The sequence below is a fragment of the Apium graveolens genome, chromosome 7, assembly GCF_009905375.1.
Source record: "Apium graveolens cultivar Ventura chromosome 7, ASM990537v1, whole genome shotgun sequence".
NCBI classification, from domain to species: Eukaryota; Viridiplantae; Streptophyta; class Magnoliopsida; order Apiales; family Apiaceae; genus Apium; species Apium graveolens.
Genome location: NC_133653.1, coordinates 57688922 through 57705092, shown reverse-complemented (window position 1 = coordinate 57705092; position 16171 = coordinate 57688922). Strand labels below are relative to the sequence as shown.

Genomic DNA, 16171 nt, shown 5'->3' with positions numbered 1-16171 from the left:
ATCATTCTTATTTTTTTAGTTATAATTGTTAGTTTAATTCTTAGTATAAACAACCTCAAATTATTATTCGTCTTAGCATTGAATAATAACCATACATTGTTGTTTATGTACATAAATTATAAAGTTAACCTAAACCAGTCCCTTAGGGAACGGATCTGATTTATATCCTATACTACTTGCGAACGCATATACTTGCGTGTAATTTTAGCGCGTGTTTAGAGACTAACAAGTTTTTGGCGCCGCTTTCGGGGACTCGGTGTTAATTTTTAGTTAATGTGTTTTCCATCAGTGGTCGTTAAAGTTCATTGACTCGGATATTGTTACTTATCTGTTTCCTTGTCTTATTTTAGGTACTCTAGCGAGGGTGTATGCATATGCGTTCGCAGTCTCGTAAGAGAACTCTGGATAAAGCCGAGGAAGAAGTTGTGGTGGTTTGAAAGGAAGTTTTTGAAGAAGAAAAGAAGGTAGAAGAAGAAGAAGAAGAAGAAGAAGAAGAAGAAGAAAAAGTCGAGGAACCAGTTTTAGTAGTGATGGAGAGCAAGGAGAAAATCCTAAGGTTTTGATGGACTATTCTCAATCTAAGATCAATGACATTCAGTCAAGCATCATCAGGCCAACCATCAGGGCCAACATTTTTGAGATCAAGTCAAGCACGATTTAGATGATATAGAACTCAGTTCAGTTTGGGGGTTCTCCTAGTGAAGACCCCAACATGCACATCAGGGATTTCATCCAGATCTACGACACTTTCAAGTTCAATGATTTGACTGAAGATGCTATCAAGCTGCGACTCTTCCCATTCTCTCTGAGGGATAAAGCTAAGTGATGGTTACATTCTCTACCAGCAGGGTCTATCACCACTTGGGAAGATCTTACTCAAAAGTTTCTCACTAAATTCTTCCCTATGGTGAAGACCGCTGCAATCAGGAATGCTCTTACTCAGTTTGCTCAGCAAACTAAAGAATCTCTGTGTGAGGCTTGGGATCCATATAAGGAGTTGCTAAGGAAGTTCCCACACCATGGCAAACCCGATTGGATGATTATAAATTGTTTCTACAATGGATTGGGTGCTACTTCTAGACCCATGCTCGATGCAGCATCAGGAGGAGCCTTGTGGGCTAAGAGCTACGATGAAGCCTATGAATTGATCGAACTGATGACTGTTAATGAATGCCAGAATCCTTCCTAGAGACTGACTCAGGGAAAAGTAGCTGAAATTCTAGAGTTGGATGCAGCAAATGCTATAGGAGCCCAACTTAAGGCTTTGACGATGAAGGTGGACACTTTGGCTAATTATAGAGTTAATCAAATCGCTAGTGTTTGTGAGCTTTGTGCTGGTGCCCATGACATTGATCAGTGCACAATTTCTAGTGAATCAGCTCAGTTCGTGAGCAACTTTCAGCGTTCACAGCAATATGTGTCAGCCACTTATCATCCTAACAACCAATCATCCTAATTTCAGTTGGAGCAACGCCCAGAATGCGGTTCAACAGCCTTATCACCAGTATCCAGGTAAGCAGTACAACCCCCCCCCCCCCCAGTTTTCAGCAACCGCAATATACACCAAGGCAGCAACTCCAGCTGCAACAAGTTAATAAAAAATCTGAATTAGAGGAGTTGAAGCTTATGTGCAAGAGCCAAGTCATTTCTATCAAGACCTTGGAAAATTAAATTGGGCAAATTGCCAATGCCTTGCTAAATCGTCAGCCTGGTACACTACCCAATGACACTGAAGTTCAGGAAAGAGGGAAGCTAAGGAGCAGGTAAAGGCAATCACTTTGAGGTCTGGAAAGGTTGCGAATCCCAAACAAACTCAAGTGTCGACTAAAGAAGCTGGGGCTGAAAAAGAAATAGAGCATCAGGAAGCAGAAGTGGAACCAAGGAAGACTACTGTTGAGCACACTCCTCCTGAGGGTAATACAGGGGAGAAATAGATCTATCCTCCACCGTCTTTTCCTAAGCAGCTGTAAAAGAAATAGTTGGAGAAGCAATTTGAGAAGTTTCTGGAGATGTTCAAGAAACTTCATATCAACATACCTTCCGCTGAGGCTCTTGAGCAAATGCCTAGTTATGCAAAGTTTATGAAAGGTATTCTTTCTCGGAAAGTGAAGCTAGATGATTTAGAGACTGTCACTCTCACGGAGGAATGCAGTGTTGTACTGTAACAGAAGTTGCCTCCGAAGATTAAAGATCCGGGAAGCTTCAATATTCCGTGTACTATTGGAAAAGGGTCTTTTGACAGATGCTTATGTGACTTGGGAGCTAGCATCAATCTAATGCATTTGTCAATAATCAAGCAATTGGATTTACCTGATCCAAAACCGACATATATGACTTTGCAGTTGGCCGACCGTTCTATTACATATCCTCGAGGTATTGTGGAGGATGTCTTGGTCAAGGTTGATAAACTCATCTTCCTTGCTGATTTCGTAATTCTTGATTTCGAGGAGGATAAGAAGACTCCCATAATCTTGGGAAGACCTTTCTTGGCGACTAACCGAACATTGATAGATGTGCAGAAGGGTGAGCTTACAATGCGAGTGCTGGATCAGGATGTAACTTTTAATGTGTTCAATACTATGAAATTGCCTATGGAAAATGAGGAGTTCTTAAAGGTAGAGTTGGTCGATTCTGCGGTGACTTCGGAACTTGATCAATTGTTGAGGTCTGATGCCTTAGAAAAGGCCTTATTGGGGATTTCAGATAGTGAAGATGATGAAGGTAAAGAACAATTGCAATATTTGAATGCTTCTCCCTGAAAGAGAAATATTGATATGCCTTTTGAATCTGTTGGAATAGAGGAATTGAACAAAGCTCCTAAACGCCTCAAGTCATCTATTGAGGAAGCCCCCACTCTCGAGCTTAAGCCTTAACTTGAGCATTTGAGGTATGCTTTTTTAGGTGATGCATCTACTCTGCCTGTGATTATTGCATCTGAGCTTTCAGGTAGTGACGAGGAAAAGCTTCTGTGGATTCTGAGATAGTTTAAATCGGAAATTGGTTGGACTATAGCAAATATCAAGGGAATCAGCCCTTCTTACTGCATGCATAAAATTCTGCTAGAGGAAGGTAGCAAGCCTACGGTCGAGCAGCAAAGAAGACTTAATCCAATCAAGAAGGAAGTAGTGAAGAAGGAAATTCTTAAGTGGCTAGATGCAGGGATCATCTATTCTATTTTATGACTGTTCTGGGTGAGCCCAGTTCAATATGTGCCAAAGAAAGGTGGAATTATTGTGGTAGCAAATGAGAAGAATGAGCTTATTCCTACACGAACAGTCACGGGGTGGAGAGTTTGTATGGACTACAAGAAGCTAAACAAGGCCACTAGGAAAGATCACTTCCCTTTGCCCTTCATTGATCAGATGCTTGACAGATTGACTGGTCATGAGTACTACTATCTTCTGGATGTCTATTCGGGTTACAATCAGATTTATATCGCTCCATAATATCAGGAGAAAACTACCTTCACTTGTCCATTTGGTACTTTCGCCTTCAGACGAATTTCTTTTGGTCTTTGTGGTGCACCGGCCACATTTCAGAGATGTATGATGGCCATCTTTTCTGATATGATTGGCCAGAATATGGAGGTGTTCATGGACAAATTCTCTGTATTTGGTGATTCTTTTGATGAATGCTTGCAATTTGGTTCTCAATTGGGAGAAATATCACTTTATGGCGTGACAAGGCATTATTTTTGGGCACAAGGTTTCTAGTAAGGGTCTTGAGGTGGACAAAGCCAAGGTGGGGGTCATTGAGAATCTTCCTCCACCTAATTCTGTTAAGGAAATTCACAGTTTTCTTGGGCATGCGGGTTTTTATAGGCGTTTCATCAAGGACTTTTTAAAGATTTCGAAGCCATTGTGCAGTTTTATAGAGAAAGATGTCCCTTTCAAGTTTGATGACGAGTGCCTTGCAGCTTTTGAGACATTGAAGAAGAGTTTAATCACGGCACATGTCATAACTGCACCTGATTGGAATGAACCTCTTGAGATGATGTGCGATGCAAGTGACTATGCAGTTGGAGCAGTTCTTGAAGGGTTTTTAGCTCATAAACGCAGCGAAAACGTAAATTTAAATCTTAAAAAAAACCGAAACCCTCCGCAGGATCCATGCGAAAAATAATATTTAATTCATAGTTCATTATGTTTACCTTAAGAAGCTTTACGTTAATGAAAAGATGGAGGTCTTTAATGGCGATCCAAAAACGATGAACGGAGATCCTTAGCAGCTGCTCCTCAAGTGTGAAGCACTCCACCGGTATCCACCAAGAAAACGATGTAATGAAGGAGGAGGAGATGAAGAGAATTAGGATTTTGTAAACCTTTTTGGTTTAGGCAAAAATAGGGTTTATAATAGTATATTTATAGGCAAAATTTTCAGCTGAAAATTTTTCCATAAAATATTATTATTATTAACCCTTTATTATTCTCACTAATAATTAAAACACCTTTTAATTATTAATCCTTTTTCTAAACTCTTTAGAAATAATTCTCTAACTTGATTTAATTTCCAAAAATTAAATTCTTAATTAATAATATTAAGAACCTTTTCTTAATTAATTTATAATCAATTAAATCTAATTTAATCAATTATTAAATTTGCCAATTAATTATTTATTTCATAAATAAATAATTATCAGCCATTATTAATTAATTCCTCCACCATTAAATCATTATCTTTTATGGTGTGACCCTGTAGGTTCAATATTAAGCCGGTAGTAGAAATAAATAATAATAAAACTATTTTATCATAATTTATATAAATTCTCTAATTCATTAAATATGATTAATTAATTAATCATATTTATTCTACATCGTGAGGGATACTTCTCAGCATATCGCGACTATCTGGATAATACGAATTCACTGCTTAGAATACCAAGAACCTATTCAGTGAGTAGTTACCGTACAATTAATTCCTTCTACCCTGCAATGTCATGATTAAATACAAGACATGGAACTTGTGTCAAGCCTATCTTATTTAATCACTTTCTTTCCCATTCACTATGCTTAGTTCTATTTAATGTAAATTAGAAACTCCTTTCTAATTTCATTCACTCTGGCTAGAGATTCCTAAACTAAAATAAGTGGATCAGCATTGAACATTCTCTTCCTACACTGGAAGGGGTAGATCCTTTATTGATCATACACTATCTTCGTGTACAAATTCCTATACCCAGTAGAGCCCTTATAATTGTCCCTTGAGACTAAGAACTAAACCAAAGAATAGTTCAGTGTACACAAGATGACTATGATGACCTCAACTCTAAGGATACGTGTACAACTATCACTATGTGAACAACTGCTGACACGTGAGTGAACTCCATCAGTTGTTCACCTGTGTGAGTCATGTTCAGTGAACTTATTCTATAATAAGCACCTACATACTAGCTATAGTGTCACCACACAAATGTCTATGAGAACAGACATCCTTCATAATGAAGCAAGCATAGTATGTACCGATCTTTGTGGATTATTAATTACCAGTTAGTAATCCTACGACCAGGAACTATTTAAGTTTAGAGTTATCATCTTTTAGGTCTCATTATTATGATCTCATCACAATCCATAAAAAGCTTTACTCTAAACTGTGGTATATCTTATTTAAACATTTAAATAGATAGAGCCCGCAATAAAAACAAAACAAGCCTTTTATTAATATCAATGAAATTAAAACAGATTACATAAAAGTTATTCCTAAATCCTCATACATGATTGAACTTAGGACATATTTCTTTCAATATCCCACTTGTACTAAAGCCAATCACTCTGGTATCCAATACCCATCTTGTCTTTATGACGATCAAAGTGACTCTGAGAAAGTGGCTTTGTGAGTGGGTCTGCTACGTTGTTATGTGTGTCAACTCTCTCGACGTTGACATCTCCTCTTTCAACAATCTGAATTGCACCACCATTCAGAGTAAACACGTACCCTGACATGGATTTGCTATCACTTTCTGATTGAAAACTAGAGTCAGTATAACCCTCTATTTTCAACTCAGATTCACCACCAAAAACAAGAAAAATGTCCTGAGTCATTCGCAAGTACTTAAGGATGTTTTTCACTGCTTTCCAGTGGTCTTCACCTGGATTGGACTGATATCTGCTCGTCACACTAATTGAATAAGCAACATCAGGCCTTGTACACAATATCGCGTACATGATAAATCCTATTGCTGAAGCATAAGGAATCTTACTCATACGCTCTCTTTCCTAAGGTGTCTTAGGAGACATTTTTTCAGAAAGGGACACTCCATGGCTCATCGGTATGAGACCTCTTTTGGAGTTTTCCATGCTAAACCTTTTAAGCACTTTCTAGATCTATCTCTATAAGGTCTTCATACCGAGAATGTAGGATGCTTCTCCCAAGTCCTTCATGGTGAAGTTCTTTGATAGCCATACTTTGACTGATTGTAGCATCGGTATATCATTTCCTATAAGAAGTATGTCATCCACATACAATACAAGAAATGTTACCGCGCTCCCACTAACCTTCTTGTAGACACATGGTTCATCTATGTTTTTGATAAAACCAAACTCTTTAATTGTCTCATCAAAACGGATGTTCCATCTACGAGAAGCTTGCCTTAAACCATATATGGTTCGCAGCAGCTTACACACTAGGTGTTCATTTCCCTTGAAAAGAAAACCCTCTGGCTGTGTTATATACACTTCCTCCTCAAGTTCCCCATTGAGGAAGGCCATTTTCACGTCCATTTTTCAGATCTCATAGTCGTAGTAAGCACCAATCGCAAGCAAAATCCTAATTGATTTTAACAGGGCTACAGGCGAAAAAGTTTCATCAAAGTCAATCCCTTGCCTTTGTTTGAATCCTTTTGCCACGAGCCTGGCCTTATAGGTCTCCACCTGGCCATCTACTCCAATCTTTCTTTTGTATACCCACTTGCACCCAATAGGCTTAACACCTTCAGGCGCCTCAACCAGAGTCTATACTTGGTTGGTATACATAGATTCCATTTCGGATTTCATGGCACTATGCCATTTCTCTGAGTCAACACTACTCATAGCCTCATTATAGGTCACAGGGTTGTCATCATCAATGATTAACAACTCATTGTCATTCTCAATGACAAGGCCATAATACCTCTCAGGTTGGTGAGACACTCTCCCTGTCCTACGAATGGGATGTTCCACAGAAGGTTGTTCAGTCTGAACAGGTGTTTCCACTTGATCCGTAGTAGTTTGTGCTTCTTGAACTTTATCAAGTTCAATTTTGCTCAAACTGTTTCCTTCAAGGATAAACTCCTTTTCCAAGAAGGTAGCATGTCTGGAGACAAACACCCGATGATCGGTGTAAAAGTAATACCCCAAAGTCTCTTTAGGATATCCCACAAAATTACATTTTACGGATCGAGATTCCAGCTTATCTGGGTCAACTTTCTTGACATAAGCTGGACATCCCCAAATCTTAACGTGTTTAAGACTTGGTTTCCTTTCTTTCCATTTCTCATATGGTGTTTGAGGAACCGATTTGGAAGGCACCTTATTCAGTAAATATGCTGAGGTTTCTAATGCATAACCCCATAGGAATACTGGAAGATTCGCATAGCTCATCATGGACCGAACCATGTCTAACAAAGTTCGATTTCTCCTTTCACATACCCCATTTAACTGTGGTGTATATGGAGGAGTCCACTGGGAGACTATACCATTTTCTTTGAGATAATCTAGAAACTCTCCATTCAAGTATTCACCACCTCGATCTGATCGAAGAGTTATAATACTGTGTTTGGTTTGTTTTTCCGCTTCATGTTTATATTATTTGAACTTTTCAATAGCTTCAGACCTGTGTTTCATCAAATACACATATCCGAATCTAGATCTATCATCTATGAAAGTAATGAAGTACGAAAATCCACCCATGGCTTGCGTAGACATTGGTCAACATACATCTGTGTGTACCAATTCTAGCAAATCTGCAGCCCTCTCTCCATGTCCACTAAATGGAGATTTGTTCATTTTACCCAATAGACAAGACTCGCATGTAGGATATGATTCAAAATCAAAGGGGTCAAGTAACCCTTCCTTATGCAATGTCCGCAGTCTATTTTCACTAATATGACCTAGCCTACAGTGTCATAAATAGGTCAGATTTTCATCATCTCGTTTTCTTTTATTAGTTTGTTCAATCTGAAGTAAATCATGCTCTACGTCACATACATACAGACCATTATTTAAAATGCCACGTCCAAAAAGAACATTATCTCTAAGGATAGAACATTCATTATTCTTAATAATAAATGAAAAACCATCCACATCCAACATAGGAATAGAAACAATATTCCTCACAATAGAGGGAACGTAATAACAATTATTCAAAATAATAGTCTTGCCCGTAGGCATATGTAAACTAAATGATCCTACAGATATGGCCGCAATCCTTGCTTCATTGCCCATACGTAGAATCACCTCATATTTTTCAAGAGTCCTACTTCCCTTTAAGCCTTGCAACGAATTGCAAATATGAGAACCACAGGCGGTATCTAATACCCAAGTATAAATTTGACCTAGTGACATATTAACTTCGATCATTAACATGCCTGAATCAGAAGCGGTAGTCTCACTACCCTTCTTCTTCAATTCTGCAAGGTAAACCTTGCAGTTCCTCTTCCAGTGCCCCAACTTGTTACAGTGAAAACAAATAGCTAAATTAGGACCAGTCAACTTGTGAGCATCTAGTATGCTCCAGAGTGATAGTGCAGAAGACATGACGAATATAGTAAATCTGTAAATGATAAACACATAACAACACTTAGTAAATATTCAATTTCATTTCAAAACACTATATGAATCGGGTCTTTATTCGTAAGTGTCTCCCACTAGTTTATCTAATTTTTTCAACCCCCTAAGTTAAAATTAAGCATTCATAATGCTAGTGGAAATAGGGATCCTACATTCCATCACACAACCTTGGCTGTGGCACGAAACATCATGTGATGTTCAATAGGCAGACAACTCTTGTCAATTACATCTTATGTTATTCCCTAATATAAGTTTAGCCTCTTGACTAATTGAGTCACGGCTGTGGCACGACAAACTCGATATTCTAAGTCAAGTTTAACCCAACATTTCGTACAATTGAATCAGTCTCCAACGGCCCACGGCTGTAGCACGTACCGACCTTTAGATTCTAATTCAATGTACACATCTCTATGTAATAGAGAAGTATTTATTATTTTGAAATCAAAGCCCTCGGCTGTAGCACGAAACGACAATGATTTAAAAATAAGAACCACTTTCTACCATGTTGGAAGGCTTTGACCGACACAAGCCCGTTGTGTCATTGGCCAATTACTACTTGATATTATTTAATTTTAGAGGGATTATATTACGTTACAATCATAATCATATTATAAAGAGATTCTTCCTTTAAATTAAATATTTCAAATCAATAATCGATAATCAGATGATTCCCATATCGGGTGGAGCATTGTCAAGAGGCGTCACTTAATAACCCTTTCTTACAGATAGAAATCTGTTGTTGACAGAATCATCCTTTCTCTCAATATTGAAAATTCATATTCAATTACGTGTTTCATAAACACAAGAATCTCATTATCGTATCCATAATATTTATTTTTAAGGCAAGAAACGATTCCTATTCTAGATTTTCTAGAGCACGCCTTATATTGATTTAAGTTCACCTAAATCTATCATCGCATGGTAAACATAGGCATATATCTCATATATATAATTAAATAAACAAGTAAATGTAAAGTGCAATAAAGTAAATGTGTTTATGGCCCTATCCTATGTGATCTTTATCAAGCTCATGATAAAGATCAAGGTCAATCTAAAATGGTGATGGAAATAAATACAACTACGTATTACACAAGTCTTCTTCTTTGTTTAGACTTCTTGTATGCCTCGTCTTCTTCTTTGTATCACCTCCATTGGATAGCCTTATTGAGTCTTCAATTACATTACATGATTGAAAGTAAAACTAATCTAATGAACTTACAAGAATAACTCGAGTTACATTCGAGATTTATGATTACAAAGATTGACGACATGCAAGTCGTATTTAAAACCAAAACCATTACACTAAGGTCGAAAGGCCATAACCATCCACCATGCTCATACAACACATAAAAGCATGTTAAAACACATAATATGATCTTAACATATTATATTATCCATGATCTAATCATAAAAAGAAATATGACAAAAATTAGAAAAATCATAATCAAATCAGAAAAACAAGCATCACTGTTTATGGGCAGTATACGATGTCAAACGCCTTACAGACGAGTCATTGATAGCTTTAGCTATGAGTTTTGTTCAGACGCTCGTTTACCTATGGAATAGGGTATTCGTTTGCGTAAATTGGACACCATACCCAGATTTCAGCAAATCTGCAATAGCCAATTCAGATCCGTATCTAATATGATTCTCATAATTAGAACAAACATAAATCATGTATATATCAGTATATATACAGATTACATAATCATCTTATGATTATACAACTCACATGAATATCATATATTCAAAACCATACATATATAAGCATATTATATCAACATCAAATCATGGCGAATCACGTACATGCTCATATATCGAAAACTAGTTAAACACATAAACGAATTAAAAACTTTTCGCAAGTAGCTCTGATGCCATTGAAGGGTTTTTAGCACATAAACGCAGCGAAAACGTAAATTTAAATCTTAAAAAAAATCGAAACCCTCCGCAGGATCCATGCAAAAAATAATATTTAATTCGTAGTTCAGTATGTTTACCTTAAGAAGCTTTACGTTAATGGAAAGATAGAGGTCTTTAATGGCGATCCAAAAACGATGAACGGAGATCCTTAGCAGCTGCTCCTCAAGTGTGAAGCACTCCACCGGTATTTACCAAGAAAATGATGTAATGAAGGAGGAGGAGATGGAGAGAATTAGGGTTTTGTAAACCTTTTTGGTTTAGGCAAAAATAGGGTTTATAATAGTATATTTATAGGCAAAATTTTCAGCTGAAAATTTTCCCATAAAATATTATTATTATTAACCCTTTATTATTCTCACTAATAATTAAAACACCTTTTAATTATTAATCCTTTTTCTAAACTCTTTAGAAATAATTCTCTCACTTGATTTAATTTCCAAAAATTAAATTCTTAATTAATAATATTAAGAACCTTTTCTTAATTAATTTATAATCAATTAAATCTCATTTAATCAATTATTAAATTTGCCAATTAATTATTTATTTCATAAATAAATAATTATCAGCCATTATTAATTAATTCATCCACCATTAAATCATTCTCTTTTATGGTGTGACCCTGTAGGTTCAATATTAAGCCGGTAGTAGAAATAAATAATAATAAAACTATTTTATCATTATTTATATAAATTCTCTAATTCATTAAATATGATTAATTAATTAATCATATTTATTCTTGAGGGATACTTCTCAGCATATCGCGACTATCCGGATAATACGAATTCACTGCTTAGAATACCAAGAACCTATTCAGTGAGTAGTTACCGTACAATTAATTGCTTATACCCTGCAATGTCACGATTAAATACAAGGCATGGAACTTGTGTCAAGCCTATCTTATTTAATCACTTGCTTTCCCATTCACTATGCTTAGTTCTATTTAATGTAAATTAGAAACTCCTTTCTAATTTCATTCACTCTGGCCAGAGATTCATGAACTAACATAAGTGGATCACCATTAAACATTCTCTTCCTACACTGGAAGAGGTAGATCCTTTATTGATCATACACTATCTTCGTGTACAAATTCTTATACCCATTAGAGCCCTTATAATTGTCCCTTGAGACTAAGAACTAAACTAAAGCATAGTTCAGTGTACACAAGATGACTATGATGACCTCAAGTCTAAGGATACTTGTACAACTATCACTATGTGAACAACTGCTGACACGTGAGTGAACTCCATCAGTTTTTCAGCTGTGTGAGTCATGTTCAGTGAACTTATTCTATAATAAGCACCTACATACTAGCTATAGTATCACCACACAAATATCTATGAGAACAGACATCCTTCATAATGAAGCAAGCATAGTATGTACCGATCTTTACGGATTATTAATTACCAGTTAGTAATCCTACGACCAGGAACTATTTAAGTTTAGAGTTATCATCTTTTAGGTCTCATTATTATGATCTCATCACAATCTATAAAAAGCTTTACTCTAAACTGTGGTATATCTTATTTAAACATTTAAATAGATAGAGCCCGCAATAAAAACAAAACAAGCCTTTTATTAATATCAATAAAATCAAAACAGATTACATAAAAGTTATTCCTAAATCCTCATACATGATTGGACTTAGGACATATATCTTAGAACAACATATTTCATGTGGTCTACAACGCTAGCAAGACCCTAAATGGTACTCAACAGAATTATACTACTACAGAGAAAAAACTTTTGGCTATTGTTTATGGTTTTGAGAAATTTTGATCCTATCTACTTGGGACTAAAGTGATAGTTTTCACTGATCACGCTGCAATTCATTATCTCATCTCAAAGAACGACTCGAAGCCTAGATTGATTAGATAGGTTCTTTTGCTTCAAGAATTTGAACTAGAGATCAAGGACAGAAAGGGGACTGAAAATCAAGTCGCTGATCATCTCTCGCGTTTAGAGAACCCTAATGCGACTTCATTGGATAAGATATTGATAAATGAGTCTTTTCCCGATGAGCATCTGTTTGGAGTGCAAGAAAAATAATCGTGGTTTGCAGACATTGTGAACTACCTTGTGAGTAATATCATGCCTTCCGACTTATCATATGCTCAAATGAAGAAGTTTCTACTTGAAGTGAAGTGGTATATGTGGGATGAGCCGTTTCTTTTTTGACAAGGAGCTGACCAAATCATCAGGAGATGTATTCCTTACAGCGAAACGAGGGGGGGATCTTGCGATATTTCCACTCAACGGCTTATGGAGGATACACTACGCCATAGATGGCCTATCGCAATGGTTTGATAATAAGTGTTACTAAACTATGTTACATTAGCTATGTTCATCTTACCCTATCGCAACGTAATACTTTTAACGTTACCATAGCTCTGACAACATGTTACTGTAGTTATAGAGTGTTGCATACGGTAACACCTGAAAACTTATGTTACAATAGTGTATTAATGGATAAAATAGTAACATTTTATAATAAATAAATAAATTTGACTTTAAAATTAAGTAGTTTTGATTATATCATCAAATGCTTATTTAAAAATATAATTTTGATCAAATAATAGAATAATTATTTATTTTTAATACTAAATTAAACTAATTATAAATTTTTAACATATAAAGAAATTTATATTTAAAACCAAAAAAAGTAATTTTAATAACCTTATTATATGATGCTCAAATTAATTACTTTAGAAAAATAAAAAAAATAATTGTTTAAAATTAAAAATTGTACCAAGTATGTGATATTATTTTTAAGTAATTCTTTTTTATAAATTTGGATACAATTTTTTTAAACTAATTTATTAATAAATAGTTGAAAGACAAAGTAGACCAGCTATAGTTTCTAAAATGTTTAAGCGGGCCGAAATTTTGGAGAAGCGGGCTTCTTTTTGCATTAGCGGGTAATACAAATTTTTTAGAGCAAGTCCATTATTCTTTCACCCTGAACAATTCTTATTTTTCTACCTACCCTTTCTCTGTCTCTCAATCCTCTTTCTCTCTCTCCCTCAATCATCTCTCTCTCCATCCTACTTTACAAATAAATTAGAGTCGATTTCATTCAATTAAGAACTAAGCTTTCACGTATCGATGGAAAGGGGATTGCTAAATCAATTCCTTGTTCAATCAAAACTAGGAATTTTATGTTTAAATTAGGGGTTTTTATTTTTTGGATTTTTTATGTTATTTTTTTAATTCGTTTATCTGTTTGTTTTAGGGCTAATTTGGTTTGCTATGGTATCTAATTGAATATCTCATATTTTGCTTTTGCGAAAAGGTACTTTCTCTCTTTGATTCGTGTATATGGTTGGGAAACTCAGATATTATGATCCGTGTACCCCTTCTGTTCTAAGAGAGTATCGCAGCATTATCTCTCAAAGCGAGGTACGCACTATTTATATGTGTGTTTATATGTTCATAATTTTTGTTTATTGGGTTTTAGGGTTTATTTTGTGAAATTGGGATTTTATTTTTTTTTGTTGATTTTTGACATGAGTTTTGGTGGGATTTAAGACCCTTTGGAAATTTCGATGTACGGAAATTTTGTTAATTGTTTAGAATTTTTTTTATTAAAATAAGATAAAATTATAAACTGAAGGTTGAGAATGGTTAACATTTAGGGGTTTTCAAATTAAGTTTTAGCTTCTGGTTATTATGTTCAAAATGTTAATCTTAGCTTTCCTTAAAGGCTGTTAAACTTTTTTTCAAATTATATTGTTGTAGTTGTAAATGCTGGTTTTAAGGTGTGCGAACTGGGAAATATATGTCAAAAAGGTTGTTAATGGGTTTGATATCTTACTAGTACTTTTGTTTTAGATTCTGATATCACTAGTGAAAAGATTACAAAGAGCTTGTACTGCTCTTGGCGATTACGGAGAAGAAAGCAAGAAAGCACGTTGCACTTCCCTAGTGAATGGGCTTTTTATATTTTAATTTTATACAAAAATGATAAGTTAAAGAATTGGCAGAAAAACATGGTAGCAGTTTCTAAAAAACTTTAGAGTTGTTTATTGTGTATAATTCCTGATTTTTAACTCTTGTCATCAGAGTAATGTGAGACAATGTTCACTTCAAGTATCCTTGATGGAGCTGAAAAGGGCAGGTGAAAATGTCCTACGACTGTAAGGGAAGCACCAGGTGCGTCCCATCTCATATAATACATCAGATACTTTATGTCTTTGATATTTCCTATCCTCTTTATTTAAATGATGATATAACATTACTTCTTGACTTGGTTTCTAAATTCACAGAGAGGTAAATTCACAGAGCTATCTGATATTTAATATGACTGACTTGCCATATTTGTAGAAATGTACAGCTTACTTTTGGAAACGTATATTAAAGATTCAATGGAGAAGCATAGATTGTTTAATGCAATTGAAAGTAGGAGGGGTTGCACTTAATATCATAGTGGCATCACTATTTTTTACCCATCTTCTTTTGCGTACTCCAAATGTTTTCATACTAGATTTCAGATGTTTATTTATCGTACTCTAGACTATAGACTATGTACCTATTTTTTGGATTATGTGGAGTTGACGATGAAATGTGTGAAAACTGAAGTAGTATTTGGTGGGGGTTTGTGAAAACCGATTTGAAGTTTTGTGGTTCGAATTGTTTATTTGTTGACTTGTATGAAAAACAGGTTTATGGCATGTTGAATTTACAAACCATTCATGTCAATTTTTTTTGAAAAATATGTTACATTAGGTACTAAAAATATTACAAAGAAATTGGTATAATACAAAACATTACTGTAACAATATGCGTCAAAGGTAACATTAAAGTATGTCTATAGTATCACATTATGTATGTTACCTTTGCAAATAAATGGGGCCCAAAAATGGGGCCCACATGTGGGCCCCACTAGTAGGCCCCATTTTTTTTGAAAATTCTAAGTCCAAAGGTAACATACATATTGTGATACTATAGACATAGATTGATGTTACCTTTGACAGCTATTGTAACACAAATGTGAATGTTACACCAGGGCAAAAGTAATGTTACCTTAGGGGCCAAAGGTAACTCGAAAAAAAGCAACTTAATTTTTATGTTACCTTAGGCCTTTTTCTGGCTGTGGTAACACTTTTTTGGGCCTGTTGTAACATTTTTTTGGTGTTGTTGTAGGCCATTTATGGTGTAGTGATATTATGGTGGAGAAAAGACAGTAGCTCGTATTCTTCAAGCAGGTTTCTTTTGGCCAACCTTGTTTAAAGATGCTCATCAGTTCGTTTTGAAATGTGATCGATGTCAACGTGTGGGTAATATGTCTAAGAGCGATGAGATGCCTCTTAATGTGCTTCTCGAGGTTAAGGTCTTCGATATTTGGGGAATTGACTTCATGGGGCCATTTTTCTCATCTTGTAATAATCAGTACATCTTGTCGGCGGTTGATTATGTGTCAAAATGGGTTGAATTTAAGGCGTTGCCAACGAACGATACAAAAGTGGTGCTTAATTTTCTTCACAAGCAGATAT

The 16171-nt window shown here is 35.5% G+C and overlaps 1 non-coding gene across 1 annotated transcript; it reads right to left on the bottom strand.

Annotated features, from left to right (window-relative positions):
* Window positions 1–919: 919 nt before the first annotated feature.
* LOC141675429 (small nucleolar RNA R71) lies at window positions 920–1026 on the bottom strand. The gene has a single exon (XR_012556082.1). It is a non-coding gene; the product is annotated as a small nucleolar RNA R71 (small nucleolar RNA).
* Between the last annotated feature and the right edge of the window lie 15145 nt (window positions 1027–16171).